Below are 18458 nucleotides of genomic sequence, written 5' to 3'. Positions count from 1 at the left end.
GGAGGAAATACAAGCAAAATTACTGAAGAGAGATCATGGACTCAGTCCGGTGATTGAGTGGCAGCTCCTTAAAGTGGAGGTGGGAATGAGGATTGGTTTTGGGGGTAAATGACAGGGTGATGATTCTCTCTGATATCCAACTTAGAGGACCATCACTTGCAGGAACCCATTGCTGGTCGATCATGTGTAACATAACAACTTAATAGCTGTTCCAGATTGATACATTTCTAGGTTTCTGTACAGTTTTCTTTAGTATGATAAAAACTCAAAATTTGTATGAACAAATGTAATCAAAGGTATATTCTAATGTATCTTAAGGCTAAGTAATCAAGAATACATAAATTACCCCTCCCCCCACCACTGGTAATAATTTTCCAGGGAACATATCCCCTCCCTCTCCCCTAGGATCTATGCCCATTTTGCCAAAATATTTTCTTGATTTTCCTACTGTTACTTCAACAGCGAAGAGGTTGATACTTCATTGACAGGAACTAAAGAATCACCAAGGATACTAATGCACTACAATCTTCAATATGTTTTAAATATGTAATGCCATCCAAAAAATTAGATGGCACTATAAAAGTTTTCTATAACTTTATTTCCTCTAATAAAATGCATACCCATAACTAAGCAAAGGATTAAAACACAACTGCTGTCTCACATTTCAATAACTAAAAAGATACAGGCCCACAGTGACTGGCAATGGTCCTCAGAACCTCCTATAGATCTTTCTGTAAGGAAATGTTGAAATTATATCTATGATGTATAAGTGAGGAACTGTCTCTATATCACTAGCTTATAGTAGTAGAAGGTAGAGAGCAGTCACTGGCTGTCAGATCCCCGTATGCGAAAAATTGGAGGGAATACAGTCAAAGTTGACCAAGAGAGATCCCAGGTATTAGATGGAGTTAAGTGTTGACAGGCTTTGGAGACATGTGGCCAGGAGACAATTATCTTTGATCTCCATCTTGTAAGACACTTGCAATATAATTAGTCATTGGTACCCAGAGCTTAGAAATATACTAACCTAACAACAAGACCCAATTCATTATTCCATATAATCAATGAAAATCAATAACCACAAAGAAACAAATTCAAACAAAAATTCTTCATTTGATAAGAATTCAGGTGCTTATGTAACTCCACACTTAATCTGACTTTAGTGTTGACAGACTACAAATTGCATGTATGAACAAGACAGTTTTCCAAAAAAGTTCATCTTCTGAAACTTAGTTTAGCCCTTCCATTCTAAGTTGTACTCCACTTTATCAGGCTGCTGTCAGGCTCTGTCATTCATCTCAGGCACCCCTTCAATACCAAAGGCTATATTCTACATCTTCACCTCTTCCATACCACGCGGCATTTTCCCTTCTATTATGGCTGCCATCAGGCTATTTGATTAATTTAGAAGACCCATGGCCTTCAGAAAACCAACTACAGCCACTGGTTCTGCCCATATGTCACCAGTGAAGAGATTTTGTGTTGCTCTCTAGCAAGAGTGAATGAGGTACAGTGATACATTATGTGCTCCATATCTTCCATGTATAGTAATTGTTGCATTTAGGGCAACTAGTGTCTGTTACCAAGCCCATTCTGTATTAATGACCTGACACTGAGGCAATGGATGGAAGAAGAACCCACAAAGGCGGAACATTTCTTGATAGAAAGAGCCAACCCACCCAATGTCCAAACTCTTTCAACTCCCCACTTCTATCCTGAGGTATGTGCCCCCCCCTCTGTCAGTATATTTTATTTGTTTCAGTAGCAAAGATTAAAATCCACAAGCTACTTTGTTTACTACATATTAATCTTATTTCTAAAATTACTTCTCTATTAAAATGTTAATATCAAAATCAATAAACACAATAAAAAAAATCTTTGTTGAAATGCAATGAATTCCCAATACACATCTGTTTATTGAAGAAAAGGGAAAGAAAAAATGCAGATATCCAGTTTTATAAAAAAGGTTTTGAAAAAGTTGTCGAGGGTCTCGTAAGAAGTATTTTGTATGCTGCTACCCTCTCTGAATATGCCATTTGCATAAGCACTGCAATAAATCTCAAAACAAGAGCTTTTATCAACAGTGCTTATCACTTACTGTTGCTGCATATTACATTTATTTTTCTCAACAATGAAGATACTTCCTAGAGACAAGAATTTCTGACTTAACATGTTGAGGAGTGTTTTTGCCTTTATGGCTTGTTTCATGATTTCATTCATTTGAGAAAAACTTCTGTTCTTCATAAATTGTGATAGTTCACTTTTTCATCATATAAGCAAATAAATTACACATAGATAATTCTTCTACAGACTTTACTACATAAGTACAAAACATCAACAAACTAACACTTTTGTGAGGTTCATTTTACATATATTGGCTAAAGTGAAGTAGTTCTCTTCAACTCCTCACTTTCCACAGGCTAATCTCATTTACTAATAACCTTTCTTGCTGATGAGGGGGTTTCCCACAGCTGAATAAAATTGACTGACAGCAGCTAAAATATACAATGACCAGAACCACCACTTCCAAGTACCCGTCAGTAGTCCCATAACAATATTAAATTGTATACGTTTATTTACCTAATTGTAACATACAGGGTTTGAGCTATTCATAAGATCCTATCTTTGTGTTTCCACTAGTCAAACTTAGCTTTGAATTTGCTTATGTTGTTTGTGTGTGTGTTTACCAAATTCTAATATACAGTAGAGGAAGTAATCTCACAGACTCCACTTCCTTTTTGTCCAACTATAACATGTAGTTTTGAATTTGCTTATGTTCTCAGCCTGAGATATTAAAAATTTTCAGTTATTCCAGGAGTTGATGCATCTACGTGGAAAACTGTGTTTCTTGACAACCTTTACACACATGGTCTTCTTTAAGTTGCTCATATGACCACATGACTCTCTTGTCCCAGATCAAATGATCTCCTCTGTCAGTTTCATCTATTCCCTTTAATGATCTGAACACCACTACCAAGTCACCTCTTCCTTGTCTTTCTTTCAACGACAGCAGCTACAATGGTTTTTATTTAACTAAATTTTACTGGCAGGTTAGGAACCAATTTGGTCATTGGCTTTGAATCTTCTGAATCTTGATTACACATCTCACCACACCATTGTTGCATATTCCAAGGGCATATTTATCAATATAAGTAACAGTCCTCTTTTTGTCTATGCATTTCCCCCCACTAATACTTTGTAGTTAATCACTAATAAACAGCACTTCTATCCTTTGGAGCAATATTGTGCCACAGAGGTGGTAAAACAGAGATTAAACAGAAAGGGGAGATGGAAGAAAGGAGGGATGGTAGAAGGTATCAGTAATCAGGATTCTTCTCTGAGTGGAGATTACGTTTCAAACATAAAGCCCCTGAAACAATGGCAGCATAAAACTTATGCAATCAAGACTCTACACAGGGCCCCTTTGACATAGTTATGCAAGTTGATTATAATGGACTTCTCTTTCTTAAGTACTTTGTATGGGGTCTTTACTACACAAGTTTTAAGCAATCAACATTTCTGGTATTTTAGTAATACCCTTGTGGACCACAGCCATGCATCATTAACCACAGTCATGAATCATTCTTCCATGAGTGAAGGTTAATCTAAAAAAAGTATATATATATATATATATATATATATAATTTAAGAACAAACTAGATGCTGAAAGATACAAAGACAGGTCACTATGAGCATAGCTCCCTTCCCATATAATACAACTAGGTAAATACACATATATATACTGATCACTTATATTCTACTACCCTTCTTCAACCTCTCCTTGACCACCTCTATGACTCCACCTTCTATGGATGATATTGTCCCCAAGGATAGAAGCACTGGTTATCACTGACATCTGAATTTAAGCTGAAATGGTTAATACAAAATAATAAATCAATCAAATGTCTGGACTAAGGACCGATTTAGCAAAGTCTTATCCAAGATACTGAGAAACTTCTGCCCCCTGACCTAACCTGATGGCATTTGGCAACAAAACAAAAGAAGCTTGGACAGTTACATCATTAAGCTATGAAACTGGAAGCCTACACAGTTTTGATTATCTTGAGATGGTTCTCCCTATATCTACAAGTAAAACCTCAGTAACAAGCATATTGCATTCTTACACTGCATTTCAATACACGTCTCCTGCACTATATAACATTTTTCTTTTTATGATCAACCAGGCTAATCAGACAGTCATTTCCAGCATTTCCAATGTGATCACTGCCCATATTTCCCAGAAATATATGAACTTGCCATACACCTAGATCTCTTAATCCAACACAAGTGGCAGTTGGTGAGTGTGTACAACTGATTGCTATATGATTGGGTTTTCTTTAACGTAACCCAATCCTAAACCAAGGGACACATGTATCCTAAATTATTTTTTCAGGAATACATTTTACCCAAACATAATATGTTCTACTGTGAGTAAATCAGTCCATTACTGTCTGGCACTGTCATATAAAATCTAGTGTAGCAGTTAATAAAGTTATATTATGACACCTTGTGAGAGACTAAATATCAAAACTTAAAATATCTAGATAAAACCTTAGTTGAGCATTTTGGAAGGGGTGGCATAGAGATCAATAATATGATAGTCTGGCAGTTGACTGAATTAAAAGATATATGCCATCCTGTATAGAAGGAATGAAATGGGACCTTCATTGTGGGGGATTGATGGGGGGGGGGAGTGTTACCATAAAGATAAACAAAATAATTTTGGAGTTACAAGAATATATGGAAAAGTGCCATATAATGTTTTTAAAAATGAATACAAGCTAACCCAAAAATTTCACGCTTCATCCATTTTTTTCTATAAATCTGTGCACATGAAAAAGATTATTTCAATAACAGTTTCTTACTAATCTGTTTTCATGTGACACAAGAAATAGAATACAATAGAAAAAAATTGAATTACTGTGACAGATGAATAATTTGAAAATGTGGCACTAGCATTCATTAATTTATAACTTATATGTCTTTGATGATGTAATGCCATGCTATAGTTATACAATTTGTATGTAAATCAGTGGTGGAATGGGCAAATATCTATCGATATCAGTATTATTTTATACTTACATTCAAACATATTTTGTCTTATTTCACAATTCCATGCATTTTGGCAATTCATGCATAATAGAAAAGCAGTTGGCATGAATATTTTGTTGAGCCTGTACCATCAATCAATCAGTCACTTGCCCCAGCTCTCTCTTCCAGGAGACCCATGGCTTTAGTCCAGAAGACCTGGAATCCTAGTGTTCCCTATGCTGTGATTCAAGGACTGCAACCTCTAAAAACTTCACAAAAAAAGTGCCATTGACAAAGACAAGATCAGTGACATTAGTGTTGCTAAGGAATGTTCCAACGGATGCTTGCTCTTCAAAGATGTTACCTATCAGTGTCTTTGTTGGAGAATGGGATTCAAACTTATACATCCTAACTTCTGTTACATGTTCACTAGCAGGACTTAAAGTGTCACCAAATCTAGTTTCTCAACTCTAGATGCTGATGTCCTAGTGAGTTTGGCCACCCCATTCCTGATCTCATTGAATGGAATTCAGCGAAAAAAGAGACTAATAATGTGGCTGTCATTGGACTATGGAGTGTACGTCAATTAGCAATAGGAATTCTTCAACTTCAGATCTTTCCACTATGGACATTTTGAAGTTGTAGGCATAGCCAGCCAGCTACTGCTCATCATTATAAGGGTCACTACAGTTGATGAGTATATGATGCACACATACAATTAAATTTTTGTGGTACAATATGTTCCATAAAAACCAAAACGCTTAATGACTGGAAACATTCACTGAGTACAGTGTAGTCACTGAAGCTCTGTGATGCACCCTACTTTATCCCAATACAATACCATGGTATTGCATGCTGGACTACACTATTTATTTACATAGTGCAAGTCCTTAACACCATCACACACTGTCTAGTTTCCCATGGCTGTAACCCTATTCTATTAAGTGTCATCTACTTACAATGACAGGGCATCAAAAAGGAAAACTAAACTAATAAAGTGTCAACAATAAGAGTAAAAAACAAATTATTAAGCCAGGATATTAGAAATCAAAGAACCATGGTTGTGAGTATCCTTCAAAGCAAAGAATGCATAAAAAAGCATGCTAAGGATCAGCTCCAATGAAATCCACATTCTGCTTCTTGCCCGTCATTACAAGCAACCCTATCTAAGAATCAATGCATACAGTGATGATAATAATAATTGTTAACTTGAGTTCCACAGAAGAGAAACTCACAGATTGGCTGACAATAGTCCTTGGATCATCCTGGAGATATCCCTTGGAAAAACATTGGACATTTTTATGTATTGTGTTTGTGTGGTAGTGTTTGTGCTGTAGAAGAAAATGGGAAGGAGCCACCAGTTGCCAGTATTCCTTATGTCAAAAGGTGGAAATACAAAACTGACAAAGCAATATTTTGGGTCCAGTTTGGAGACAGTTTCAGCACATCTAGGCAGAGATGACTCTGATGGCCATCTCTCAGGACCACTATTTGCAAATATCTGCATTTGATCCCTTGACAAGACATATGTAATAGGGATGCTGCGGCAACTCTATTGTTTTGACTTTATGCTGAAACTCAACTTTCTATATTTTCTAGGAATGAATCTCCTAAAATTCCTTTACTTACCAATGTATCTATTTTCTTCCCTACAAATATCAAATAATATTCTCACACTGTTGTATAAATCAATTAAGCATACCAATTGTGCACATAATTGCCAGCTGCTACACACACAGCAAAGCATAACACATCTAGATAAGTACCACATTATGTATTATGCATATTGGGTGCATGTCTAAAATTCTAAAATTACTGTTTAATGCCAATGCACATAGTCAGTACAATATCAGTATAAAACAGTATATAATATCTACCTCATTATTTATCTAATTGATCAATGCAATTCAGGAACAACAATAATTATTATAACTTACATTACTCTTACCCTCCATCTTATAACTGCCCCAACATCTCTCACCAACTCATTTCCTTTCAAATATTGTGCATTCACACACACTAATTTGATATTCTATACAATTGTGTACTACACCACTATATTGCAGACATAAATTTTATATGTAAAGTACCCTTTTATGAATTATAAAAAATGTACAAATAAGGTGTTGCTCAGGCTGCAAATGACAGTGATCATTCTTGTAATTTTCTGGATACAGACAAATTATCTTATTTAGCTACAGAAAATGCCTCTCATTCATGGGTTACAGCCAAGCAAGGTTGTCCTACAGTGACTACCAATCCTACATATTTCTCTCTTGTTACTGTCAGACAATTTCATTCACTTATGTGTTCTTCCCCCCTCCCCGGTCATATCAAGGTTAATATTTTACTTGTATAATATTTCTTAAAAAAGCTTTTTTTTTTATCCCTCTCACTGTGCAAGTTTCCCTCAGATGAATAAAATTACCTGATAACAGCCAGAGTATATGTTAAAACATTAAACAATAAATTAATGAAAAAGTTAATTAACATAGGCATAAGGGGTGATGAATGGGAGTGGAGTATGTGGGGATACAATGGGAGGGAGTGAATTTATGCCTTTGACTTAGACTACCTCCCTTGTAAGGGGGAAAAAAGCCGTTGGTATATGTAGGTCTAATTCTTTAACTACACAAGTGGTTTCCTTAACTGAATAAAATAGCTTGGTGGTCTCTAGAATAGATAAAATAAAAGTGAGAGTTAAGTATTTCTGATATGCCAACTCTATATTTGGTACAAGATATTGCTGTCATGTGGTACACAAAATTCTTTACTAGCACAAGTGTAAATGTATCTAAAAATAGATACGACCCGTTTGAGACTGTAAGGCAGTTGAGAAGAGGCACCCTTATGAGCTTTAAGCTCTCTTGCCTCTTTTACCTTCACTAAGGTAAGTATCAGATACTGAAGGTAAACAGAAACAACCATGAACTGATCAATACCATGTTCTGGTGTTCTACGCATCACACTTTATGTGCAGAATATTTTACTTGAAAAATATACAAACAAAACATACAAAAACCACAAACACACTTGAATGACCAAACAAGTACTCCAAGATTGAATCCTAAACTCCTACCCCAACAAACTTCTCCAAACATTAATCAACCCTACAGAGATATACTCCCAATTGCAGGAACCACTCCAGCGCAACTGCACTCAGGCCACCATCCTACATCAAAACAATACCAACACAGAATAGGCCTGGTCACAAAAGCAAATTGCCCTAGATGCAATCATCACACAGATGGCATTGAACATTTCCTCTTACATTGTCCTCCTCTAGCCTTAACCACACAACAACACGGTCTCTCTTCCTCGTGTGACTTCTGGGCCAATCCAGTGGCTGCTCTCAGTTACATGGGAACTGTGGGTCTCCAGTAAGACCTGGGGTAAAATACTGACTGATCAATACTAAAATTATATATCAAACAATAAATTATTCAGGGTCAGCAAATTTCATCATTTAAAGTGCCAACTGATGACATGTTTTTGGGGTGTTGATGACAAACTGTAAACACGGCTACCTTCATTTATGCTTCGTACTTTGTAATTTTACCAAAAATATCTATTATGAGTAGCTTTTGCAGCAATGAAGGTTAAACTTAGACGAATGAATTTAAAAGCTATATTTGCTCAAATTTTCACAACAGGAAACATGAGTGTCCCAAACATGAAATTTGTTAGCTCACTTATCACAAGACAGCATGGAACCCCTGACCCTAAAGCATGTACAATCTACCTCTGTTTTATTTCATGTTAAATATCCTCTAATTCAAAAGATTAGATGGCAGGCACCTGCAGAGTGGTAACAGAGACAACCTATTCTGGGGGATATTGCTACTAGCTGTCTATAGCTAACCAACACCCTCTCCTCAATTTGTGTATATATACATACATACATACATACATATATATACAAATAAACTTCCAATATTTCAACAGTTTTTCACTAAGAATTCTGGTAAATAGTAACTGTTCCTTGCCTCCTATCATAAATAAAAGTCAAGTTGCTTTGTAGAGGGTTGGTCTTTGATAATGGGAACCCCTGACCCTAAAGCTGAATAAAATCTGACACTAGCTAGAAAATTAAAGTCATACTGCTTGGTTAATAATGATTCCCAGCCAGAAAAAATTGTCATACTTCTTAATAAATGATGATACCCTTTTACATTATATTGTATCTCTGATTAGTCCTATTCACAAGCAGACAACAAAATTGCATTTTATTAAAGCTGATTATACATAAATATATTTGAGGTCTTTATTATACAACCTACATTATGTCATAATGTAAGTCCATGTAAATCATGCATATCACCAGATGAATTCCCTTCTTGCACTGGCCAATATATAAAATGAATTCTAATAATGATAAAATTTAAATGTGATCTAAAAAAAATCTAAACATATCTTTATTCTGCATATTCTATATCCAAGTTATCTAGTGAAAGCCATTTGCCAAGGCTGGTTGAACATAAAAGGTATTCCTGATGGCTTTGGCCACACCTACTGTATATACCTCCTGATATGAGCTCCTTATCTTATTTTTTTTCATCATGAACAGATGAAAACAAAATTATGTCCAGATTTTGCTCTTTCCACTTACCACATAATTTCTTCCAAACTATCTTAAATCAGCTAATATTCATGATGAAGCTCTTAGTACAATTTCAAATCAAACATAATCACTAAAAAACTTTAAATGATACAAAACAAATGTATAACCTGATATTTCATGCTCATTCAATAATGCAAATTAATCTCTATTTGTTTTATATTAATCTGCTTCTGCAGAACATTCTTTCATATTCACTAAACTTTAACTTGTATGATCAAAATTCATTTTTGAAATGGTGACATTTTAGTGATAACTTCTTCCTAAATTTGCCACCAGGTAAAACCTTCAGAGTCCATTAAAAGCATAAAATTCTACCTACCAAAATATCTAAATCAAACAACTGAAAAATAGCGAAACTAGCGAATTCTATAACTATATAGTAAAACTAGGACATCAAGAAATAAATTGGGTCAAGATCTCAGAAGCTAAAGATCTTTCATGGGAACCTAGAAAGTTCTAGATATCTACAATGCTAGCATGAGTCAGGTTTTCTATGAAACAAAGTAACTGACTGGAGTGTACTTTGATCCATGGCTGACTATGACTCAGATTTCCTGATTAATTACATTTCCAAGAATTGACTGACATCAACTTTGGCCAGTATTTCAAATAACCAACGTTTTCGTAATAATACTTTATCAACACTCATTCTAAAGCCCAGTACATTTGCAAAAAATCACATTCCAAGAAAACCATGCTTATACCATGGATTGCCATCAGCATACACACTTTCGAAATCAGAGTCAATTTTATCTATGGTAATTGATCCTGTGCCTACCTTCTATAAACAGGTATTCATGCCTCGTCAAGATTCTTTGTACCCATTGTAAAATTTTGACTTATCTACTTACCCCATAAACCAATCAACGGTGTCACGCAGATATTCCGGTAACTTATCCAGCTTGGCGGTGGTTCAGGAAATCCAAGGTACGAACAGTAATTCAACTTTAATCAGCTCCAGAGGTCACTATGCACTTAGCAGAATCTCACCAACATGGCTTCTGACTGTTCCAACAACAAGGTTACTACTTATGCGCCAAAAAAATAAACACTCAGAAGAAAAATACTGCTCTCACGACGAAAAACCTTATTTATAATATAGATTTATATATATGAGAAAATACTTAACAAATGACACGGCTTTTTTGTTGGAGAAAATAGAGCAATTCCTACTGCACAATAGCGTCCTTTCTGAAGTCGTAGAATGATCAAAACATTGTAGGGAGTGAGAGCCTCTTCATCCCACGGAACCTTACAGAGAAACAGTTGACAATCGCACAATCAGCTGATCACCTAGGAAACGTTCGGTGGAACGTTATTTTCGCGAAAACAAATCCACTAATATCATTCATATTTATATTCCAATTTACATGATATAAAGCCTGTGACTCAACAAAGATTATTTTTCCCCACACGAAAGGTTAGATATTAGAAGCGGGAATGTGGTCGGCAGCTTGTTTTAGCGCTCTGGTGGACAAATCAATATGGGAATTGGTGCTACATTCTTAAATCATAGCTCACCTTTCCTTCTATACCTTATATATAAAATTATAATCACAAAAGTCAACCAATCGCAAAACTATCGATGAAAATTTAGTTTGACCTATATTTGTGTTACACTGTCCTAAATCATGCGCAGGCCGCAGGATTTGGCATGCCCGAAGACCAGTCGACACGGACGGAGAAATTCATTCTAAAATGAAAACGAATGAATCCGATCGAAATATCTCAAAGAACTGAAGACAAATATCTTCCTAAATCAAGGCACTAATATCGTGCATTGCTGTAGGCACTGTATGATTTCAGTTTCAGGTAGTAAACAGTATGTGAAAAATTCAAATATTTTCTCAACGCGTTTTAAATCCCCTAAAGTGTAGTGAGGCTTTCTGGTGCTCATATAAAGAAAAAGTTTGCTCGAGATTCTGCATGACGGACATGCGCGTGGTGCAGTCGCGTATGAGTGCGCGGGCGCACGCACACGCACGCACGCATATACGCACGCGTGCGCGCAGACGTAAAACTCGCGCGTGCGCGCCCACATATGTGTGTTGCTCATTGCAAAACTAGGCAAAAATAAAATCGGTCAAAGACTACTTTCCTTTTCCCACCCACGCCTCATATACATACAATACACACATATATACAAGTTTCCCTTCTCCTGTGGTTATTTTGCACACACACACACACACACACACACACACACACACACACACACACACACACATATATATATATATATATATGTATATATATATAAATATATATATATATGTATATATATATATATATATATATATATATATATATATATATATATATATATATATATATATATCCAGAAATTATATACGCAATCTTCCACCATCCCTTCACTAGTACACCTGGGCACACACTTGCAAGCACATGTGCAACGTAATGCGTGGTTATACCTGTATAACAAGTGTGCCATTCACAGCCCTTGTTGCTACGCACCGCAACGAACCCTTCCTAACCATGTGATCCTTTCCCTTCTCTTCTATCTGCCGTCCAGTGATTTTATTCATATCTGAAGAAACTGTGCCTTACTGCATTGCATAACCCCCCCCCCCGCGACATCTCTCACCCTAATTTAGTTTTGGTTTATTTTCTATTATATCTAACTAACCTTAATCTAAGTTAACTCAACCGAGACTTAATTAATTATCTTGTCCTCGGGATCGCTCGTATGACGTATCGCTCCCTCCTCCCTCCCCACCCACTCCCTCCATAGCAAAGATGGTTGTACTGTAGACTAATTTCTTATTAAATTATCTATCTATTTGCTTACTTTCTAATTTATTCCCTCATCTATTTATTTATCAATTTATTCATTTTTATCTATATATCTATTCTTAGTTTTGATGCATCTTTAGTTAGTATTTTACTGTCTGTGTTTAATTACTTTATCAGATTCCCCATGACGTCACACTCAGATCACGTGTAACCCCCATGACGTCACACTTAGATCACGTGTAACATCACGTCACACATGGGTCGCGTGACACATTGACGTCACATTTAGGTCGCGTGACACCATGACGTCACACTTAGGTCACATGACACAATGACGTCACTCTTGGGTCGCGTGACACCATGACGTCACACTTGGGTCGCGTGACACTATGACGTCACTCTTGGGTCATGTGACGCAATGACGTCACATGGCCGCGTGGGACCTTGGGTTTAGTTGAGATCTGTCAAAGGGTGACATAAGAAAATATAAATAAATGGAAGGAGTCCCACACCGACACAGAAGACAACAGTCCAAAGTTTCTTCCCACAGAGATCTGTGGGAGAGCGCGAGGATCGTTGTAACTCACTGTGGGGCGGCGGATTTTCCGATTAATGAAACTTAGGAGAATAAAATCAGTGTGTATACAGTACACAAACACACACATATATACATACACACACACACACGCACACACACACAAACACACACACACACACACACACACACACACACACACACACACACACACACACACACACACACACACACACACACACACACACACACACACACACACACACATACACACACACACACACACACACACACACACACATATATATATATATATATATATATATATATATATATATATATATATATATATATATATATATATATGCACGAGTATATGCTATATACATAAACGTCGCTCTTTCCAAACGACAACAAATTCATGGAGGAGGTCGCTGTTTGTGTTTTGTTTGTATGTTTGCTTGTTTGTAAGTCTAGTCTCCGCATTCGCCTCAAACCTTCATCATTGCGCTACTTTTTTTAGCAACACATTGCAGCTCTTTCAGTGTGTGTGTGTGAGTGTGTGTGTGTGTGTATGTGTGTGTGTGTGTGTGTGTGTGTGTGTGTGTGTGTGTGTGTGTGTGTGTGTGTGTATGTGTGTGTGTGTGTGTGTGTGTGTATTCACCTCGGATCTGCTGCAGTCTCTGTCGAGACAGCCAGACACCACCCTACGGCAGTGAGCTCAGAGCTCCTTATTAGCCGATCTCTGGGTAGGTCTGAGACCACTCACACACCACACACCGGGACAGCAAGGTGTGTGTGTGTGTGTGTGTGTGTGTGTGTGTGTGTGTGTGTGTGTGTGTGTGTGTGTGTGTGTGTGTGTGTGTGTGTGTGTGTGTGTGTGTGTGTGTTTACCTAGTTGTATTTTACGGGAAGGGGAGCTATGCTCGTAGTGTCCCGTCTTCATATCTCATTTTATCTAAACTATTTTTAAATTCATGTATTGTTTTTGCACACACTACTTTCTCATCTAACTTGTTCCAACTGTCGATTACTCTGTGAGGAAACCTGTTCTTTTTCAGATCTCTTCTATAGCTGTCTTTCTTGATTTTCTTTCCGTGTCCTCTTGTATTTCTAGCATCCCATTTTATTAGATCCTCTCTATCAATAATTTCTATGCCTTTCATGATTCTGTAAATAACTATCAAATCTCCTCTCTCTCTTCTTTGCTCTAGTGTCTGTAGTTCAAGTTTTGCTAGTCTCTCTTCATATGATAGTTTTGAGAGTGTTGGTGCCAATTTTGTAATTGCTCTTTGTATTCTTTCAAGTTTTTTATACATTTTTTTTTTGTACTTGGTGACCACATCGTTGCTGCATATTCCAATCTGGGTCTTATCAGAGTGATTAGAATTTTCTTCACCATTTCTTCATCCAGGTATGTAAATGCCACTTTGATTGTTCTTATTAGATTATAAGTTTCACCCAAAATCTTATTTATTTGTTTCTCAGGTGACATATTATTCATAACAATGACTCCCAGGTCCTTCTCATTTTCTACTTTTTTATTCCTTCTTCTCCCAATTTATATGATCCTGTTACTCTGTTTTTGCTTTTTCCAAATTCCATTATACTACACTTTTTAGTATTGAACTCCATCTTCCACTTCCTACTCCATTCCCATACTTTATTTAGATCACTCTGTAGTGATTCACAACCTTTTTCCGTGTTCACTTTTTTTTTAACAGTTTTGCATCATCTGCAAAGAAGCTCATATAACTTTCAATTTCTTCATCCATATCATTGATATATATATAGCAAACAAAATTGGGCCCAGAACTGTTCCTTGTGGAACACCACTTATTACTTCATCCCATTTTGAGTGTTTGTCTCTTATCACTACTCTCATTTTTCTTTCTTGCAAAAAGTCTTCCATCCATTTAAGCAGTTTGCCCTGTATTCCTCCTTCAGTTTCTATTTTCTTAAGCAACTTCTTATGTGGTACTTTGTCAAAAACTTTTTTTAGGTCTAGAAATGCACAATCAGCCCATCCATCTCTTTCTTGTATTATATCTATTAGCCTTGAATAGAAACATATTAAATTGGTGACGCATGATCGTCCTTGTCTGAATCCAAATTGCCTTGGATTTAGCACGTTTTTTTTTTTTTTTCTAAATATTTTACCCATCTACTTTTGACAATTCTTTCACAAATTTTTGCTATTGTACTTGTTAGAGAGACTGGTCTATAGTTGGTAGGGTCTTCTTTATTTCCCCCTTTATATATAGGTACTATATTTGCTTTTTTCCAATCTTCTGGAACTTTTCCTTCTTTCAAGGAACTGTTTATTATGCTATGTATTTTGTCTGCCAGTTCATTCCTGCATTCTTTCAAAATCCAGTTTGCTATTTCATCTGGTCCATGCGATTTTCTGACATCAAGATTACTCAAGTGTTTCATTATTTCATTCTTTGTTACTTCTATTTCTTTCATAGGGGGACTTTCTCTTTCCATTCGATCTCTTCAGGTTGTATGTTCTCCCTTGTAAACACTGATTTAAAATGCTTGTTCATAATTTCTACCATTTCTATTTCCTCTGTGTATTCAACTCCTCCTTGTCTTAATTTCTCCAAATCTTGTTTGTTTTTCAGTTTATTGTTTACAAATCTGTAGAATAGTTTTGGTTGATCTTTACATTTTTCTATGACATCTTTTTCATATTTTCTCTTTTCTTCTCTGCACACTTGTACATATTCATTTCTGTAACAAGTATATATTTTCCATTTTCAGGTCTTTTGTATTTCTTCTATTTGGTTCAAGCTTTATCTCTTTTGTCTTTTAACTCCCTACAACTTTTGTTGTACCAGCAGTTTACATATTCTTTTTCTTGTTTTTGTCTTGGGACATACTTTTCCACTCCTTTTTTTTTTTTTTATAGATTTTTGTCAAAATATTCCATTTCTCTTCCACTGTTATTCTTCTTTGTATATTCCTTCCCAGTTTTCTTTTTGAAAGAATTCTGTTATTTTATCAGAGTTTGTTTTTTCATACATCATTCTTCCTTTTCTATATTGTTCATTTCTTTTCATGTATTTTTCCTCATTCAGTTCCAGTTCAATCAATATGTGGTCACTTTTAGTTATTGGTGTTTTATATTCAATCTTTTCCACTATTCTAGGTTCAGATGTGATTATTAGGTCTAGTCTCGATGGTTCTTCTTCATTTTTATACCTAGTGTTCTCCTGTATCCACTGTGTCATTGTATGGTCAATAATCATTTCGAGTAGAACATTTCCCCATGAGTCGTCTCCACCCTTTACTGCCATCTCTTCCCAGCAGACTTCTTTGCAATTAAACTCGCACCCATCATAACTATTCTTCCTTCATCTTCCATAATCTTATTTAATGTTATCCTTGTGTCTTCTAACATACTTTTATGTTCACTCTCTTCCCACGAGGCTGTTTTTGGAGGCACATAATTTATCACAAACTTTCTGCTCTTCTTATCTCTGTCTTCCACTTCGATTATAATCATCTCTACCGTATTCTTTCCATATGTGACACACCTCACGTTTATATCCTTCTTAGTCAGGAACATAACTCCACCCCTATTATTTGATCTCTGTTTCTAATCCAATAATTATATGCATCATGTCCTACAATGTTGGGTGGTATTGGACCTTTTAATTTCGTTTCTACAATTCCCATTATGTCCGGTTCTTTTTCCTTCAGATAATCATTCAGCTCATTCAATCCTGTTATTAATCCATCTATATTTGTGGAAGATACTTTTGGTTTTCTGCCACTTCCATTATATTCTCTGTTTCCCTTTTGTTTTTCTCTAGTATGTCGTATTTCCTTACTTTCATATTCACTACTCTCCAATAGAATTTCTCTTTTTCTGACTCTGTTCTGTTCTCGTTTTTTTCCTTAGCTTCATATCTTTTAATTTTTCCTCCTCTCTTTACTCTTTATTAATTTCTCTTTTTATCCATACCTTTTTATATTGTTCACTTGCTGCTAGTTTCCCTGTTTTTGCTAAGATATTCTCTGCCGTCGTTTGTGACCTGAATTTAATCTTAATTGGTCTGGTCTTATCTGTACTATACTCTCCGAGTCTATACATCTCTTCAATTTGTTTCATTATTTCAGGTTCCTCTTCCTGAACTAATTCTAGTAAACTGCTTACTTTTTATTTTTCCTCCTTGATTCTTGTGGTTCTATTTAGGTTATATTTCTCTTCCATTCCTAATATAATTATACATTTCTTTTTATCTGCTAAGTCTCTTACTATATTCTCCTTCTGTCTCATCACTTTAATAACTGAGTCTTCAGTTTGTTTTTTCATTTGCTGTTTTATTATGTCAGTAAATGCAACTTTACTATTTTCTTGGATTTTTCTCCAACCCTGTGCTTCTTTTGCTATGGCCTCTTTATTGTCTTTATTATTCCTCTTTAATTCTTCATTCTCCTATTTTACTCCTTTTAACTGTCTTTTTAATTCTTCTATTTTCTTTAGTTAAGTTTTTGTTCACCTTCTCTGGTTCTTCCAATTTTTCAACTCTCTTGGCAATCTTTGCTATGTTACCGAACCTACTTTCCCAATGTTCGATCATTTTTTCATTTTTTTCCTCAAGTCTTGCTATTCGGGGGAGGTTGGTATCCACCCCCCCCCTCATTAAATCCCTGGAAATTATTATCTTCAACTTCCATTGTGCTGCTCTTATCTATATTTCTAATCTTTACATTTTTGTTAGTCCCTTCGTCTAGAAAATCATCATCGGTCCTTCTCTTGTTTACAAGATGCCTGGCCTCCTGGACCAAGTCCTCCCCTTCCTCATTTCCTTCCATTTCCCTCAGTAATCCCTCCCCTTCTCCTTTTTTATCACCTTCCCACTACACCACGAGCTTTCCCCTTCCCTATAAATACAATGAGGTACTTCCTTGACGTTGAGATCCACGTAGATTTCGCTTTTTCTTCGGAACTCCAATTCTCGCCGTCCATCCGACGAAAGTGTGTGTGTGTATTCACTTGGTCTTTGGATCACGTGTTGGACTCGTGATCGACAGCTATTTCCCTCCTGGAAGAGAGCTCAGAGCTCGTAGGTCCGATCTATGGGTAATGCTATGACCTTGCACACACACACACCCCCAACTCCCCGCCCACGAGAGTCAGAGTAACGACCCGAGGCACAGCGATACCGAAATAATTTCGGCCCTGGGCAGGATTCGAACTGGGTGCTGGGAGCATTTCTGCTTCCCAGTTCAGCGCTCTACCAACTATGCCACCGAGTCGTGTGTGTGTGTGTGTGTGTGTGTGTGTGTGTGTGTGTGTGTGTGTGTGTGTGTGTGTGTTTACCTACCCAGTTGTATTTACTACTTAGTTGTATTTACCTACCTAGTTGTATTTACCTACCTAATTGTATTTACCTAGTTGTATTTTACGGGAAGAGAACTATGCTCGTAGTAACCCGTCTTTGTATCTTTCAGCATCAAATTTGTTCTATTTCTTGTATAGTTTTTGCACACACTATTTTTCGTCCA

This window comes from Oratosquilla oratoria, chromosome 1 (genome assembly GCF_046742065.1).
Source record: "Oratosquilla oratoria isolate Oo_2021 chromosome 1, ASM4674206v1, whole genome shotgun sequence".
Taxonomy (NCBI): Eukaryota; Metazoa; Arthropoda; class Malacostraca; order Stomatopoda; family Squillidae; genus Oratosquilla; species Oratosquilla oratoria.
Note: the sequence above shows the minus strand (reverse complement) of the source record.